A 17600-nucleotide genomic window follows, 5' to 3' on the forward strand; every position below is an offset into this window, starting at 1 on the left:
GGCTCCATTGAATATCATTCAAAGTTGTATTTAGTCTGCAATTTCCTATATGGTGAATTGTCAACCGCCCTCTTCTCACAGGTTGATTCCATCTTTCTCAAGGAGCCATTCAGTCAATGCCTAAAGCCCTGGATCCAGGAACTCTTACAGTTCAGGTGACATGATGCCAAATGGAGGGGGATAGTCCCTCAGGGCCACAGCCAGGATTCTGGAGCCCAGAAAGGATCCAGCCAGAAAGACGACCCCTTAAAGAATTTCACCTCAAAAGAATTAACTATTGCCCTGGGTGACAGATAACTTGAGCACCACCTTTCTCCTGGATGTGACAGGAACGGAAAAGAGAAACAAGATTGGGGTGAGAGTCGGCGTATCCAAGCAGAATCTCATTAGTGGGAAGAAGCAGGTGTTAGCTTTGAGTGAGGTGTAGGATGAGATACTGAGTGACCAGGCTTGGAGCCTGCATTAAATGTGACAGCAAGCAAACCAGGAGACATGGCCAACCTATCACAGATTTCTCACCTGAGGGGTGTTAACATCTCTGAGTGACCAGGGCCACCCTCCCAGGAAGCTTCAGGAACCAGGAAACCGAAGAGCATGGAGTCATGGGCCTGGACAGGACCCCAGAGCAGTTTCCACAATTTAACAATGGCCCATGCTCCTGCAAAGCTCTCACATTCATTACCTCTCTTAATTACCCAGGGGACCTACGTGTGTGTTGGAGAGGAGGAGAGAATATTCTTGTTAACCCCATGTGTCAGGAGAGAAAATTGAGCTACAGAGAGTGTACCACCTGGTCTAAGGTCACACAGCTGGCACATGGAGCAGTGAGTGTGGTCTCTGTTAGCTTCCACATTGCCATCCCTCTCCAGGAACAGAGGAGAAATGATAAGTGGACCGAAGTCAGTCAGTGACAGCAAGATCTGCTCTGTCCTTACCAGATATTGTTCTGCTATGTGATTAAAGGGTAGCCTTACCAGCCCCCTGTAACTGTATCAGTCAGAACAGGCCGGCTCTGCCATGTAACAAACAGCCCCAAATCAACAAAGGTCTGTTACTCAGGCTTCTTGTCCATTGAAGCTCAGATGAGGCTCTGTCCATGTGGTCCTCACTCAGGGACCTTGGCCAATGAGTGGCCACCGTCTGGTACCTTGCCAGTCCCTGAGGCAGATGAATGAGAACTCTGAGGGGTCTCAGTCACAACAATATCCAGCTCAGAACTGGCAGACACCACTTTTACTCACAACAAATGGGCCAGAATTATTTGTTCCACTTCTCTCCCCACAACCACAGGGACCAGGAAGTCAATCCTGCCTCGTGCCAGGAAGAAGTGTGAGCTGGAGCACTGGGCAAGTGCTACCAATGGCCTCCCTATGCAGCTTCCCAGCACAGGTGATGGAGAGGATGATGGCACCTTTGGGCAAGTCCTAAAACTGTGGAGGAGAAGCACAGTTGAAGGGATAGAGAGAGATAATGCCCCACACTGAAAAATTGCTGCCTGTGGGCCCTACATATGCATATGTAACATGTAGCCAATTATCCATGCAGAATATCACATATACATAAGTAATGTGCATATATACGAAGCATATCCACATTGTCTAATTTAAACATCACAATAAATGTATGGGGTAGGTGGTCCCCCATTTTACAAATTGATTTGCACACAAATAGTTATGGATCATGTACTGTGTGCCAAGCTGTGCCCTAGATGCCAGGGAAATAGTAATGAGCAAAACTAACCAACTCCTTGTCCTTACTGAGCTTACACTTTAGTTAGTGCAGGGTGTGGATAAAAACCAGATCAACAAGGGCATATACGACACAATCCTGGAGCAGGACATGTGCCAGGACGGGAATGAAGCAGAGGGAATGAGGGAGCCATGGGAGGCTGCAGGGTGCAGAGGGAGGGCAGCCCCTGAAGAGGGGGCACCTGAGCAGAACTAATGGATGAGTCATGTGGGTCTGAGGCGGACAATCATCCCAGGCAGAGGGAAGAGTATGTGCCAAAGCCCTGGGTTGGGAATGTACGGAGCCTGACCCAGGATGGCCAGGAGGCCTGTGAGGCTGGAGCAGAGTGAGGAGGACATAGCTAGACAGGAGGTCAGAGAGATGGGGATTAGATCAGGCCAAGTCCTTGGAAAGGCCTCAGGAGAGGCCTTAGATCTCATCTGGAGTGTGATGACCTGGAAGGGTGAGGTGACCTGGAAGGGTGAATAAGGAGTGAGGCAAACAAGTGATTTCCACCCTCTGTGCCTCAGTTTCCTCATCCTCTGGGGTGACACTGCACCTGCTTCATGTGATGTTCAATTGAGGAAGAGCATGTGAAACACTCAGCACAGGAGCCCGCACACCAAACGCTCAGTGCAGGATGGCTGCTGGGTTCGAGTCCCCATGACACTTGTTTCACAAATGGAACCCAAGTGGCTCTCCTGCTATTCCTGCCCATGTCTTCCATCCTCCATCCTTCAGAATAACTCCCTTAGATGCCTAGGCAGGATCTAGTACCACTGAGTGCCATGTAAATGTCACTGTTTTGAGGTTGATACAGATTAGCCTGAGGCCCGAGATTCTCAAACACAGCAGCAGCACAGACACTTCAGGAGGCTGGCGCCATGCCATCTGCTAATGTCTATCTCCCAGGCTGGTGGCCTGGGGTGGCCAGGCTGTTCTGAACAATGACACACACCTGTTAACAAGAGGTCTAGAGAGAAAATGCACACAGGCAAGTCCAAGCCACCTGTCAAAGTGGAGTGCAAGTGAGGACCCAAGAAAACAAGGGCTGGTCTAGGCAAAGCAGCAGCCGTCAGGGCATGTTCACCAGGACTCACTGGAACGGCCAGGGCAAAGATGTCCATATTGGCTAGTAGGGGTTGCCACCCTGAGCCTCAGATGCTCCCATACCGCCCCAGCCCCTCACCTGGTGCCCCCTGCCCCAGCTCCTCACAGTCCAGCACCCCAGAGAATTTATTTCCCACCCTGCTCTGGCAGCCTCCCTTCTGATTGGTCAGTGCCTTTGATAAAAATGGTGAATCTCATGCCTACTAAAAAGGCTATTTTTGTCGACTTGACACCAACTTCTCCTTTCTCTGGAGTTATGGCTCCTCCATTTGGGGACCCACTGTCACCCCCTCCTAGGTCCTTTGAGTTCCAAGAGGTGGGCTCATGGCCTCAGCCTGGCCAATTAAAGCATCCTATTCCTCCGGCCTTAGTACTTAGCTCAGGCATGGGCACATGACTTAGCACTAACCAGTGAAATTCTATTCTAAGACTTTTGGAATTACTGGGCTAGTGAAGCTCTACCTTCTCCTGCAATTTCTAGGGGCCACCAGGAAGAGCAGTCCTGCCTAGTAGACAAGTAAGGAGAAAAGCAGAGAGAGGTGGATTCCTGAAGACCTCATTTGAGCACCTGGATTCAGCCATACCTGAAATTCCTCTAGACTTTTTACTTAATAAGCCTATAGTTCTGCTTCTGCATTTCTTTCCCTTATAATAAAAAGGGTCCTAATTGATACAGTTATTATCTCCATAAATTATTGTTTCCATGAAGTAACATATCAATGTCACATACCTGGTCACACACAGGCATGTAGTAAGCTCAAATTCAGCTGTCTTTAATGGTGATGGTCTTTAGGAAAACTGTAAGAGCTAATAGGGCTCAAGGAAGCACTATAACAGACCCTGCTCAAGGTGCAATTTGTAGAGCCTGAAATCACTCACTGAGGCAATCTAATTTGAGTGGTCCAAATTGCAGGCAATCTCCACAGTTTCCTGGAATCTTCATTGCTCACCTCCCAGGGCCAGTCTGTCCCCAGACCATGACAGTCCTGTTATCAGGCTTGGCAGGACACAAGCTATTGCTGCAACTGTCTGGCCAAACAGGCAACAACGTACGAAAGGTAATTTTCCTCCCTCTCACTTCCTGGGGAGCAGCCCCTTAGCTGCCATCAGAGCTGTTTGGTGGGGAGCAGGGGTTCTCTGGGAAGCCCACAGCTCAAATGAACCTTGACAGGTAATCCTTCTCCAAAGCAGCAGGTGAGTCGTGATTAGCGCTGCCAGCTGGAGAAGAAGTGGCCTGGAGAAGAAGTCTCCACTAACTCACTAGGTAAGACTCTGGCCTGGAAATTGTTTGAACTAGTGCAGATGTGGGGAGGCCTCCAGGTACTGGGAGATCCTCCTGTGATTACAGCCAGGATCCACCACCAAAAGGCCCTTCTAGATTGGTCTTTGTTCATGGATTGAGGGTTAAAGGTCAAGGTGAAGCAGAGGCCATGATCCCTAATGATCCTGTCATCTGTCTCTCCTTCTACATGATCTGGAAAAGTCTCACTGAAGACATTGAAGATGGGAAATGTCTCATTCACTGTGGCTAAGGCCTACACAGTACTGGCAACTAGGAGAGGTGTGTTACATGGTTGTTGATAATTGAATAAATGAAAAAAAAAATTGAGAACCCCTCACTTCACAGGTGGGGAAAGAGAGGTCAACAGAAAACTCAGTTCATTTGTAGTCTGGATTTTGCAACAGCCACCACCAGCTGTAAAGAGAGTGGGCAGGGTGACCATATGATCCACTTTGCCCAGCACAGTCTAGTTTATGCCTGCTACTATCCTAGTGTAGACATTAATTATGCTTCTTTTGCTCTCAAAAGTGGCCTCATTTGGATAATATTTTCAGGATAATGGGGATTGGGGGTGGGGCAGGAGTAGTCTCTGGAGTGGAAGGGGAAGCTCCACTAACTGGTCACCAGAAAATACTTGAAGCTCACCTTCTTCCATTTGATCCTCACAACAACCCCTGTCTTAGGCGCTTTTTCCCGCTCCCTGGGTTTTCAGGTGTTAATGGATGATCCATGACAAAGACACGCCATGGCCAAGCACATTTTGGAAAGACCGGATTAAACAACGACGGCCACGCACATTTTGGAAAGACTGAATTAAACAACAACTACCTGGCAAACTGGTTTCCTTGCCACAGACTTTCTCAATGCCTTAAAATGTTAACACGAGCAATAAGAATAAAGAAAAGATACTCCCCCGATAACACAACTCCAGAAGGAAGGAGTTCATTGGGGAATAAATCTTCATACTATTTCCCTTTCATTTATTTTCTTACCCAGACAAGTAGTTTACCCACTTCAGAATGTTATTGAGTTAGCTGGGGAAAGGGGAGCCCACATACAAGCATCTGAAGAGTAGAAGCTCAAAATAGATGGTTTTTTGCTCAGTCAAGCAAGGCGGGGGTTTTGGCTCAGAGCTTAGTATGAGGTGGATGGAGGTGGGGAGGAAAGTATAAGAAGGAGATGGAAAAATTTAGCAGGAAAAGAAAATCAGGGTAAGCAGTGATCAGGAGACCCAGCCCCAGGGAATTTGCAGACCCCACAGGGAGTCCCCTGGACATTGCACAGTGCCTGAGATGGGGCTTAAGCCAGTTTATAAGACATGAAAGGAGACAGTGACACCAGGAATCCAGAGGACTTGGGACACCCCAGCTGGAGACATCTGAGGCCTTGGTGTTCTGTGATTTGGTTGTGAGTCTGCAGTGTTACAATGGTAGGTTGGGTGTTTGTTCCCAACTCTTCATTCCCTTCCCACCCCTGCCATATGCCCTTGCAGAGCACCGGAACAGGCAGGGTACGGTTTCCTGTCCCTGATCTTGGACTTGCTTTGCTTAATGTAACACTGATAGAAGTGGCAGTTACAGCTCCAAACTGAGGCCTTAAGAAGTAAGGGGGCCCCTGGGAGTCAAGAGTTTTGGATAAAAGCACAGGGAAAAGGGAGCTTGAGAAAACCATCCAATAAAGTTGTGCATGAAGACTGGATCCACCCACAAGCTATGCAGGTATGGAACTGACCCAAAACAGCTCACTAAATAAAGGCTCTGAGAACTGAACTAGAATATAGTGTGTCCTGGGAGACACACACAGGTAATATCCCAATAGTACTGAAAAGTCTTTAAAAACTAAACTGAAGTTGAAACCACAGCCCACTAAAGTAGATCAGTCCTTGTGCCCTGGGCCCTATAAGGTTGACAGTATGCTTTAAGTGCCCTATTCAACCAACACCATATACAACATATATACAACTTCAGGAAAAATCCTCCCCTACAAAAGTAAATTCAAAAAATTAGAAAAAGCAACTGTTCCACAAGATGAACAGATATATGTATTAATGTAAGAACACGGGAAACATGAAAAAGCACTCTGATTCATAAAGTGAATGTTACTAGATCTAAAGTGAGAGATAGACTCCAATACAATCATAGTGGGGGACTTCAACATCCCATGCTCAGCATTAGACAGACCATTGAAACAAAAAAATCAACAGAGAATCATTGGATTTAAACTGGACTTTAGACCAAATAGACCTAATGGATATTTACAGAACATTTGATCCAATTACAGAATATAGAAATCAATATAAATAGGAACTTTGGAAACTGTACAAATACATGGAAATTAAACAACATGCTCCATTGGGTCAATGAAGAAATTAAGATGGAAATCAAAAAAATTCTTGAAACAAATGGAAATGGGAACACAACATGCCAAAACCTGTGGGATTCAGCAAAAGCAGTACTTACAGGGACATTCACAGCAGGCAACACCAACATCAAAAAAGTAGAAATATTTCAAATAAACAACCTAACAATGCTCCTCAAGGAACTAGAAAAGCAAGAACAAACCAAACCCAAAATTAGCAGAAGGAAATTAATAATAAAGATCAGAGTAGAGCTAAATGAAATAGAGACTAAGAAACAATACAGAGGATCAAGAAAATGAAAATTTGGTTATTCAAAAAGTTAAACAAACTTGATAAACCACTAGTTAGACTAATCAAGAAAAGAACTAAATAAACAAAATCAGAAATGAAAAGGGAGGCAATGCAACTGATACCATGAAATTCAAGACCACCAGAGACTATTATAAAAAACTATACATTGGCAAACTGGAACCTAGAGGAAATAAATAAATTCATGGAATATATAATCTACCAAGATTAAACCCAGAAGAAATAGAAAACTGAAGAGACCAATTATGAGTAGTGAGATCGAATCAGTAATAAAAGCCTCTCAACAAAGAAACGCCCATGACTAGACTGATTTAAAGTCAAATTGTACCAAACATATAAAGTAGAACAAATACCAATCCTCTTGAAACTATGACAAAAAATTGAATTGGAGATAACTCTTCCTAACTCATTCTACAAGGCCAGCATTACCCTGAAACCAAAACCAGACAAGGACACAACAAAAGAAAATGACAGGCCAATATCTTTGACGAACATAGACACAAACTCCTCAATAAAATACCAGCAAATCAAATCCAACAGCACATCAAAAAGATAATACAGCATGATCAGATGGGATTTATCCAGGAATGCAAGGATTATTCGACATATGCAAATCAATAAACATAATATATCATATCAACAGAATGAAGGACACAAATCATATGATCATCTCAATAGATGCAGAAAAAGCATTTGATAAAATTTAACAATTCTTCATATAAAAACTCTCAACAAACTATGAACAGAGTATCATACTGAAAGGGGAAAAGCTGAAAGCCTTTCCTCTGCGATCTGGAACAAGAAAAGGATGCCTGCTTTCACCATTGCTATTCAACATAATACTGGAAGTCCCAGCCAGAGCAATTAGGCAAGAGAAAGAAATGAAAGGCATCCAAGTTGGAAAAGAAGAAGTCAAATTGTCCCCTTTTGCTGATAATATGATCTTATGTTGAGAAAAACCTAAACTCAACTAAAACACGTCCTACATTTGATCAATAAATTCAGTAAAGCTGCAGGATGCAAAATCAACATACAAAAATCAGTAGTGTTTCTAAACACCAATGGTGAACTAGATGGGAGAGAAATCTAGAATGCAATCCCATTTACAATAGCTACAAAAAAAATAAAATACCTAGAAATAAACTTTACCAAAGAGGTAAAAGATCTCTACAAGGAAAACTAAAAAACACTGATGCAAGAAATTAAAGAAGATGCAAACAAATGGAAAGATATCTCATACTTAGGAACCAGAAGAATTAATATCATTAAAAAGGCCATACAGGCCGGGTGTGGTGGCTTATGCCTATAATCCCAGCACTTTGGGATGCTGAGGCGGGCAGATCACCATGTCAGGAGATTGAGACCATCCTGGCCAACATGGTGAAACCCCATCTCTACTAAAAATACAAAAATTAGCTGGGTGTGGTGGCATGTGCCTGTAATCCTAGCTACTCAGGAGGCTGAGGCAGGAGAATCACTTGAACCAAGAAGTCAGAGGTTGCAGTGAGCCAAGATCGTGCCACTGCACTCCAGCCTGGCAACAGAGCAAGATTCCATCTCAAAAAAAAAAAAAAAAAAAAAAAAAAAGCCATACTGTACCAATGTCATTTTTCACAGAATTAGAAGAAATAATCTTGAAATTCAAATGGAACCAAAAAAAGAGCCCACTAGCCAAAGCAATTCTGAGCAAAAGGGGAAAAATCTGGAACTACCACACTACCTGACTTCAAAACATATTACAAGGCTATAGTAACCAAAAAAGCATGGTATTGGTATGAAAATAGACACATAGACCAATGGAACAAATCAGTTCAGAAATAAATCCACACATTTGCAGGCAACTGATTTTTAATAAAGGTGCCAAGAACATACACTGGTGAAAGGATGCCCTGTTTAATAAATGTTGCTGGGGAAACAGGATATCCATATGCAAAAGAATGAGACTAGATTCCCTATCTCTCCCCATATACAAAAGTCAACTTAAGATAGATTAAAGACTTAAATGTAAGACCTGAAGCTATTCAACTACTAGAAAAGAAAACATGCGGAAAACACATCAAGACATTGTTCTAGTCAAAGATTTATTATTAAGACCTCAAAAGCACAGACGACTATAATAAAAATAAACAAATGAGACTATATTAAACTAAAAAGCTTCTTCACAGCAAAGGAAACAATTGACAGACTGAAGAGATAACCCGTTGAAGAAAATATTTGCAAATTATTCACTCAACAAAAGATTAATATCCAGAATTTACAAAGAACTCAAACAACTCAACAATAAAAAAAGCAAATAATTCCATTAAAAAGTGGGTGAAGGACATGAGCAGATATTTCTCAAAATAAGACATACAAATGGCCAACGTGTATATTTAAAAATGCTCAACATCACTAGTTATCAGAGAAATGCAAATCAAAACCACAATGAGATATCATCTTATCCCAGTTAGAATGGCAACTACTAAAAGACAAAAAATAACAGACGTTGATGAGGATGTGGAGAAAAGGGAACTCCCATACAGTGTTGGTGGAAGTGTAAATTAGTACAACCACTACGGAAAACAATATGGAGATTTCTCAAAAAGCTAAAAATAGAACTACCACATGATCCAGCAATCCCACTACTGGATATTTATCCAAAGGGAAAGAAATCTGTATGTCAAAGGGATACCTGCACTTGCGTGTTTATGGCAGCATTATTCACAGTAGCAAAGATAAAGACTCAACCTAAGTGTCCACTGACAGTTGAATAAAGAAAATGTGGTACAGCTACAGAATGGAATACTAGTCAACCACAAAAAAGAATGAAATCCTATCATTTGCAGCAACATGGATGGAACTGGATGTCATTATGTTAAGTGAAATAAGCCAGGTACCGAAAGGCTACATGTTCTCACTCATATGTGGGACCTAAAAAATTGTTCTCATGGAGATAGAGAGTAGAATGATAGATACGAGAATGGGAAGTGTGTGGGGGTGGGAGGGGGCGATAACGAAAGGTTGATTGGTGAATACAAACTTGTAATTATAGAAGAAATAATCCCCAACATTCAAAAGCAGAACAGCGTGACTATAGTTAGCAACAATGTATTGTATGTTTCAAAGGAGCTGGAAGAAAGGACTTGAAACGTTACCAACACATAGAAATGATAAATACTCAAGATAATGGATACAGCAAATACTCTGACTTGATCATTACACATTCTATGCATGTAACAAATACTCATGTGTATACTATAAAAATGTAAAATATTGGCCGGGCGCGGTGGCTCAAGCCTGTAATCCCAGCACTTTGGGAGGCCGAGACGGGCGGATCACGAGGTCAGGAGATCGAGACCATCCTGGCTAACACGGTGAAACCCCGTCTCTACTAAAAAATTACAAAAAAACTAGCCAGGCGCGGTGGCGGGCGCCTGTAGTCCCAGCTACTCGGGAGGCTGAGGCAGGAGAATGGCGTGAACCCGGGAGGCGGAGCTTGCAGTGAGCTGAGATCCGGCCACTGCACTCCAGCCTGGGCGGCAGAGCGAGACTCCGTCTCAAAAAAAAAAAAAAAAAATGTAAAATATTTTGTATAAATCAATATAAATAAATAAATGAGCCGAGTGAAAGAAGCCAGACTCATAACACCACATACCATATGATTCCACTTATATGGCATTCCGGAAAAGGCAAAACTATAGGCATAGAGAACAGATGAGTGATTGACAAGGCTTAGTGGCAGAGAAACAGTATAACCAGAAAGGGGCAGCAGGGGAAACCTGGGGGGTTGATAGAACCATTCTGTGTCCTGATTCTAGTGACAGTTACAGGATTGCATGCATGTGTTAAAACTCACAGACCAGCGGGTAGGGAGCTAGGGGAGGAGGAGCATTAGGACAAATAGCTAATACACGTGGGGCTTACAACCTAGATTACAGGTTGATAGGTGCGGCAAACCACCATGGCACATATATACCTATGTAACAAATCTACACATTCTGCACTGGTATCCTGGAACTTAAAGTAAAATTTTAAAAAAAAAAAAAAAAAAAAAAAAAAAACCTCATAGACATGTACACTGAAAAAGGTGGATTTTGTATGTAAATTTAAAATGTTTTTAAAGACAAAATGATATTTGAAAAAGAGTCATTGAATGTTCCTGTTCACCCCTCTGGTGCTCCTGTCATTTGTTGTGGCTGAAGAGCTGCTGATTCAAGGACAGAACTGAGGACGGACCTAGAACCTCCTTTACCCAGGAGGGTACCCTGCTTCACCCACCCTGGAGAACCAACAATGAGGAAGAAAAATACACGTTTGCTATTGAATCCGTTGGATTTTGAGCCAGCTAATCATGGAGCAAAAAACTAATAAAGTTATGCAAACTGACTTGACCATAGAATCACCTTTTGGAAAACACCTGTTAGCATCTCTCAGAACGCAGCATTCCTTGGAACCTGCTGTTCTGGGCAGCTTGTTCTCCCAGAGAAGTGGTAGCTGACTCCAGGCCAGAATCAGGTCTCCTTTGTGTGCAGTCCAGGAATTTTTCTCCATGATCCCAGTGCGTGGAGGCTAGCTGCTTCCCTCAACTCCCAGGCCAAGTCCTGGGCTTTGGTGGCCTTGGTGATGCTGACCAGAGGTGGGCGGTTAGGGGCTCTATTCTCCAGGAATTCGGGGATCAGAACTGAGAGGAAGGGGAGGGGAGAAAGGCTGGCTCCTCAGGCCCTGCCTTGGCCACCTTTTTGCTGTTTGACCTTGGACAGTGACAGCCTCTCTGAGCCTTGGTCTCACTAGCTCTGAAACTGGGACAATTGTGTGTGGTGAGGACGGAGTGAGATGAGGCAGGTGGATGTGAGGGCTCCTCCGGCTGGGGTTCAGGAAAGCTTCATGGAGGAAGCTGAATCTGAGCCAGGCCCTGAAGCACTCTGGGCACGGAATAGAAACTTCTTGGTACCATGGGCAGAGGGGCCCAGCAGGCAGGAAAAGTGTTTCTCTTGAGCTCAGCAGGGAGGGGCTAGGAGTAGCCAGGGAATCAGTGAAGATATCACCATGGCCCGTTGTGGGTCCCGTACTTGTCATGTGTAGACTGTGACCTCATCCACTGCTCACAGCAACCCCATGAGGCAAGGGTCACATGTGGGGAAACTGAGGCTCAGAGAAAGGAAGTCCAGGTTTGAAATTTGAGCTCATGTCTGATTGCCTCTAAGTCACAGCCCTTTGACAAAAAGTCTAAGGATCTTACAGAAATTGCAAACTGGCAGCCTGCAGCAGAATACTGCTCCCAAGATGAAATTCATTTGACACCTACCATGTAATAAAAATCTAGAAATTTCAAAAAATCAAGATCTTCAATTTCTATTGAAAACTCAGGAAATTGGGGCCCTGCATTCTAACAGTCCCATATGGAAACCATTACCAAGAGCCAAACTCATCTTCAAGAGCATCTCAGGCTTCAGAGCCAGACGCCTGGGTGACCCTGGGCAAGTGACAAGCCCTGGGCCCCAGCGGCGGCATCTGTATGACGGGTATATCACCAGCTCCTACTGCACAGGGGTGTCCTGAGCAACAAATGGGTTTACCACAGGGGAAGTCCTTAGAGTGAGGCAGCTCACAGCAAGGGCGCCCCTGCACTCCCTCCTGTCCTCCTCTGATGGGACCTGCCCTCTCCCACTGGCCACAGTCCCATCCTCTGCCTGTTATCTCCACTGTCTTCACCCTTCACTCATTCAGGTGACCTGCCCACCCCCACCCGCCAGCCACTAGTTTGTGACCCCTGCACTTCCAGGGCTACGTCCCAGTCCAACAGGAGAAAGATTTTGGCAAGACTCAGCTATGAGTCAGAAGTATCCAGGCCAGAATGTTCTCAACGTGAGTTCCAAGCTAGATTCTGCCTTCAGTCTGTGTGTCAGAAACTGCCCGCCTGCATCTGGGGTGTTCTCACCAAACCATATGCGCCTATTCACAGGTGGCAGGGCGGCCTCCAGCATCCTGGGATCAGGAGAAGGGTCTCCAAGGAGCAGAGGCCCTGGGAGCACCCACCTGTATCCTGGGGTGATATCACTGTGACCGTAAGGACAGGCATGACATCTCCCACCTCCTGGCACCCAGGGCGTCTCGAAGCTCTCTGCTGCTCCCCTATGTTGTGTCCAAGCCCCCTCTGAGCTCTCACCAGGAGCTCCAGGCCAGGGGAGGAAGAGGAGCCCCCGCTTCACCATCCAGAGAAACATCTGTCTGTCACCACCAACAGGATGGTGTGAATAGTCCGCTGGCTCCCATAGACTGTCACTGGAGCCAAGCAGGGGGCCTGGGTGAACTTGGAGAGAGAGAGAAAGGTTGATTTTCAGATTATGTCCCAATCCATAGTTGTCAAGGAAGAAAAAAGACCTCAACAATCGTGAAATTAAATGAGTTTCTGGATGCTGAGTAGTTTCTCCCCTCCCTCATGGACACCTTCCGCCTGTCCCTAGGGAAGGGATGATGAACGAGCTTACTGTGTGTTTGTTCACTCACTGGTCGCTCTGATCATCCGTGCATCTCTGCAGTCAGCAGAGATTCACTGTGCTCCTACTGTGTGCCCAGCTGTGTGCTTGGTGCTCAGAATCTAAGAATGAACAGGACAAATGCCAGCCCTTCCTCTGGGATCCACCGACCGGCAGGAATGAGCAGTTACCACTCAAGATTAAGTGCTGTGTTGGGGGAAGCCCAGGGCCCTGTAGGAATAGTCCAAAAGGATGGGAGAAGACAGGAGGACTTCCTGGAGGAGGCTGAGCTCAGTACTTTGAAGACCAGTGAGCCTGGCCAAGTCTGGGCTAGCTAATGGAGGCGTCTGAGGAGTAAGCTGTCAGGACTTCGGACTTTGTTCTGAGGGTAATGGAGAATCACGGGACGGCTTTAGTCGGTAGAGTGACATGATTAGATTCATGTCAAATCTTCACTCTGGCTGCTGTGGGGATAATGGGTTGGCGGGGAGCAGCACAGGGTGTGGAGAGGACCGACAGGAGCGTCTGCATCCCTGAGATGAGAGGTGATGGCAGCCTGAATTCAGGTATGTAAAATTCCCAGCACAAAGATGCACGAACCACCCAGCGGCGATCAGCACGTGGCAGTGAACAACCACTGCACGTGGAAAGCACTCCCTCTGCCCCGTCCTGTCTTCCCTCAAAAGCCCCCTAGGTATGGCCCCTCCCAGCCACCTCTCTTAAAGCTGCAGTGGCTCCTCCAGCTCCTCCAATCCTCCTTATCTTTCTCTTACTCCCTTCAAACGTGCAGTTTATTTGTTTATTGTGTGTTGTCTATGTAAACGCACACACAGAGGAATGTAAACTCCAGGTCAGTGAGGACTTTGTTGTGATTATTTGTCCTCTGGTGCATCCCTAGCACCTAAAAAGGTGCCTGGCACATAGTAGGTGCTCAATAGTTACTGAATGAATGACCATTGACTGGTGGTCACCATCATCATCATCACCTACCAGAAATGTGAGGTCCTCTTCTGGCCGGGGCCGGCGCTCAGGGAGTGGGCGTCACCTTCCTCACTGCCACTGGGGGTCAGTGGTAGAAGGGGTTTGCAGCTCCAGGTGGGAGGGGACAGCCAAGTAGGTGGTTTAAGGACCAGGAATACAATCGGGTGGAAGAGAATGAGTGTCAAAGGAATGCACCCAAGGGAGGGGAAGCGGAGTGTGTGACCAAGCTGAGAACAGCTGCGTAGCTGATGGTGCTAGGGGATTCAGGGAGGTACTAGGTCTAAGTAATGCCCAGACTAAGAAAGAGGCTGGAGAGCAGGGTCTGGGGCCAGGCCACGTCACAGATGGGGCCGTGTTAGCCCGTGTTAGCTCCCCTGTGGAGTCTTCAACCTGCCCTGTGCCAGGACATGGGGTGAAGGGCTGCCGTCAACCTGCACAGGAGACTCAGGCTCTAGCCTTCTCCCAACCTTCTCCCCGTCCTGACATCTCCCTCAGCTGGCACTGGTCTGGGCATGAGAGTGGGCCAAGGGCACTGAGCACATCACCCTCTTCAGACTTTCAGACTGTCCAGGCCAGCCAGGCCTTCGGGAAACCCTTGTGTACCCACCATGGTACTTATAAGGAAACTGAGGCTCAGAAAGGGCAAGGGAAACCCCAGGCCACACAGTAGGTTGTTTTGCTCCCTCCGCCTTTCTTGCCTCTGAAGAATGGATGAGCCTGGATAGGAGGTCAGGAGGCCTAGCCTCTCATCCTGCCCTGCGTCCCTGCCCCTGTGCCATTGGGCAAGTCATTATGCCAGCCTCAATTTCCCCATCTGTAAATTGAGTCCAAGAGGACTCATCTGGCTTCCTGTGCACCCGTACAAAGCCATATCCTCCAACGTCTGCTTGTACTGTTTTGAACTGAACAGAACGTACCTCCTACTTCTCCTCTGCTGGAGGGGAGGGGAACTCAGATTTACTGAGCGACTCCTACATGCCCTGACATCTTATGACAGCCTCAGGAAGATTCCCCATTTTACAGATAGAGAAACTGAGGCTTAGAGATACGAAGCAACCTACCCAGCAACACAAACCCAGTGGGTGGCAGAATGGGGATAAACCCAGCTCCACATCAGATCAGCTCTACTGTTCATTCTGCACCCACAGCCTCCGTGTCCTCCAACCCTAACTCCATCCCCGCCCTGCAGGAGTCTGATCCCTCCTGTCAGCTCAGCCTGGCCCTGCTTGGCAGGCTGACTCGGCCCCTGGCTGTGCTGATCACTCCCTCCCTCTGACTGAGTCCCCAAGGCGTGCAGTGTCTTTGCAAACAGAGCTCTGGACTCTGCAGTCCAGGATCTGTTTGCTTTGAACTCCTCCATCCCCTTTGAACAGTGCTGCCAAGGGACCTTCTATTTTGAAAACACTAGGGCAGGAGGGACTTCTAAGCAGTCTGGGAAGCGGCTCTGGAGTTCCTGCTTCTGCCCACGACTGGGCTCTCAGGAGTCCTGCCAGCCCCAGATACTCCATTCTGCCCTCCTGCCCAGGGTATCCCCTCACGTGGTAGTCCTGATTTCCAGATGGAGGGGAAGGAGCCCTGGTTTGGGAGTTTGAATCCTGGCTCCAGCACACAATGCAAATGGTAGCCTTGGGCAAGTCAGGTTACTTCCCTGGTCTCTCCTTCCTCATCTGTAACATGGGGATTACATGGCAGGGTTGATGAGAGGATCCAAGGAGAAATGGCGAGGAATGTTTCTGGTTCTTTATTCATTCAAATTCATTGAGCATCTATTCTGAGCCAGGCATGGTTTCAGACCCTGGGGACACGAACCTGGGGACACAACCCTGAGCAAAATGAGCCTCCTGGATCTCAGAGTAGAGGCAGACAGGCGATGTCTAAGCCATGCAGTGCCAGGGGCTATGACATGGGACATGTGTGCTATGAAGGCACACAAGAAAGGGCTGAGCAAAAGAATGATACCAAGGCATGGCGTTATAGACAAGGTCGCCAGGGCTTCCCTGAGGAGGTGACAGCTGAGCGAAGACCTGGTGGGTGCTCAGATGATGTGAGTTCCCTCCTCTCCCCACCCCTATTTGTCCTGCAAATGACTAATGCCAGCTGGACCACCTGCCCAGTACATCCCAGCCAGGGCTCAAGGGAGGACACAGTCCCTGTGATCCAGCAGGCCCAGGGTCAAATCCTGGCTCCCTTTCTACTTGCTGTGCCTTCTTGGAGGACTCACTGCCTCTCTTTGAGCCTCAGTTTCCTCCTCTGTCAATGGAGGTCATGGTCCTCACCTCCAAAGATTCCTGGGAGAATTTATGAGAACCTGTGCCCAGCACAACAATGGTAGTGAGCGTGGCAGGCCCAGGACGAAGCAGCTCTCCCGAGGAGTGCATTTGCAGGGAAATTTGCCCAAGGAGAGCCCAGCTGGCTGCTCAGAACCTCCTATGGTTGTTTCACTGTGGCCAGGGGACACGTGTAGAGAACCCAGCTCTGTCACTCACAGGCTCGGATGGGTGACCCTGTCCTTAATGCTCAGTCTACCCTTTGACGAATGGGGCGCAGAGCACCACACTGGTCCCCACAGATGCGCGGGCTGCCCACAATTCCCTCCACAGTGGTGCCTTCTCTACAGCCCTAAGGCACAGCCAGTCCTCCTGGGAGATGCTGGGCCTGGAACCTCCAAGGTAAGAGCTGCCATGCCAGGTATTGGCCACAGGTAAGCCTAGGTGAGCGCTGGAGGCAGCAGTTGGTAAAGGGAACTGATGAAGGAGGTTCTGATGAAGAAGAGCGTCTAGAGGATAGAATCTCCCCTAACGTAGCAACAGCCAACAGTTCCACAGGCGTGGTGAGGGCAGCAGCCTTTGGGGCTGAGCTGGGAAGCAAGTCCCCGCTGCCTGACTCTCCAAAGCTGCCCCTGGCACAGAGCCCACCCACCGGGCTCCAGGGCTCTCTCTCTCCTGGTATTTTCTGAAAATGGAAATCTTCCACTGTTACCATTCTCGTTACACCAGCCACACCCACTTGACATAAAACTTTCAATGCTGTCAGAGGGGTCCTGGAGGAAGGGATGAATACTCAGGACCTGCCTCCCCAGCTTGTGCACCCGGAAATGGAGCAGCTCAGGGACTACTGCCTGGGTTCAACTCCTGGCACCACCAATTACTGTCACGCATTCTTTAGCCCACAGTTTGCTTCTCTGTAAAATGACACGATAATAGCACCTATGTTAAAGGGTTGTTATGAGGATTAAATGAACATGCTTAGAATATCCAAGAAATATTGATTATAAGTGGTAAAAATAATCTTGTCCCTACAGAACAGAATAAAGAAAGTAAAATTCTCTCACCACCGTCTAGAGATGGCTACTGTTATACCCACATTTGGGGCCATA

The sequence above is a fragment of the Macaca nemestrina genome, chromosome 1, assembly GCF_043159975.1.
Source record: "Macaca nemestrina isolate mMacNem1 chromosome 1, mMacNem.hap1, whole genome shotgun sequence".
Taxonomy (NCBI): domain Eukaryota; kingdom Metazoa; phylum Chordata; class Mammalia; order Primates; family Cercopithecidae; genus Macaca; species Macaca nemestrina.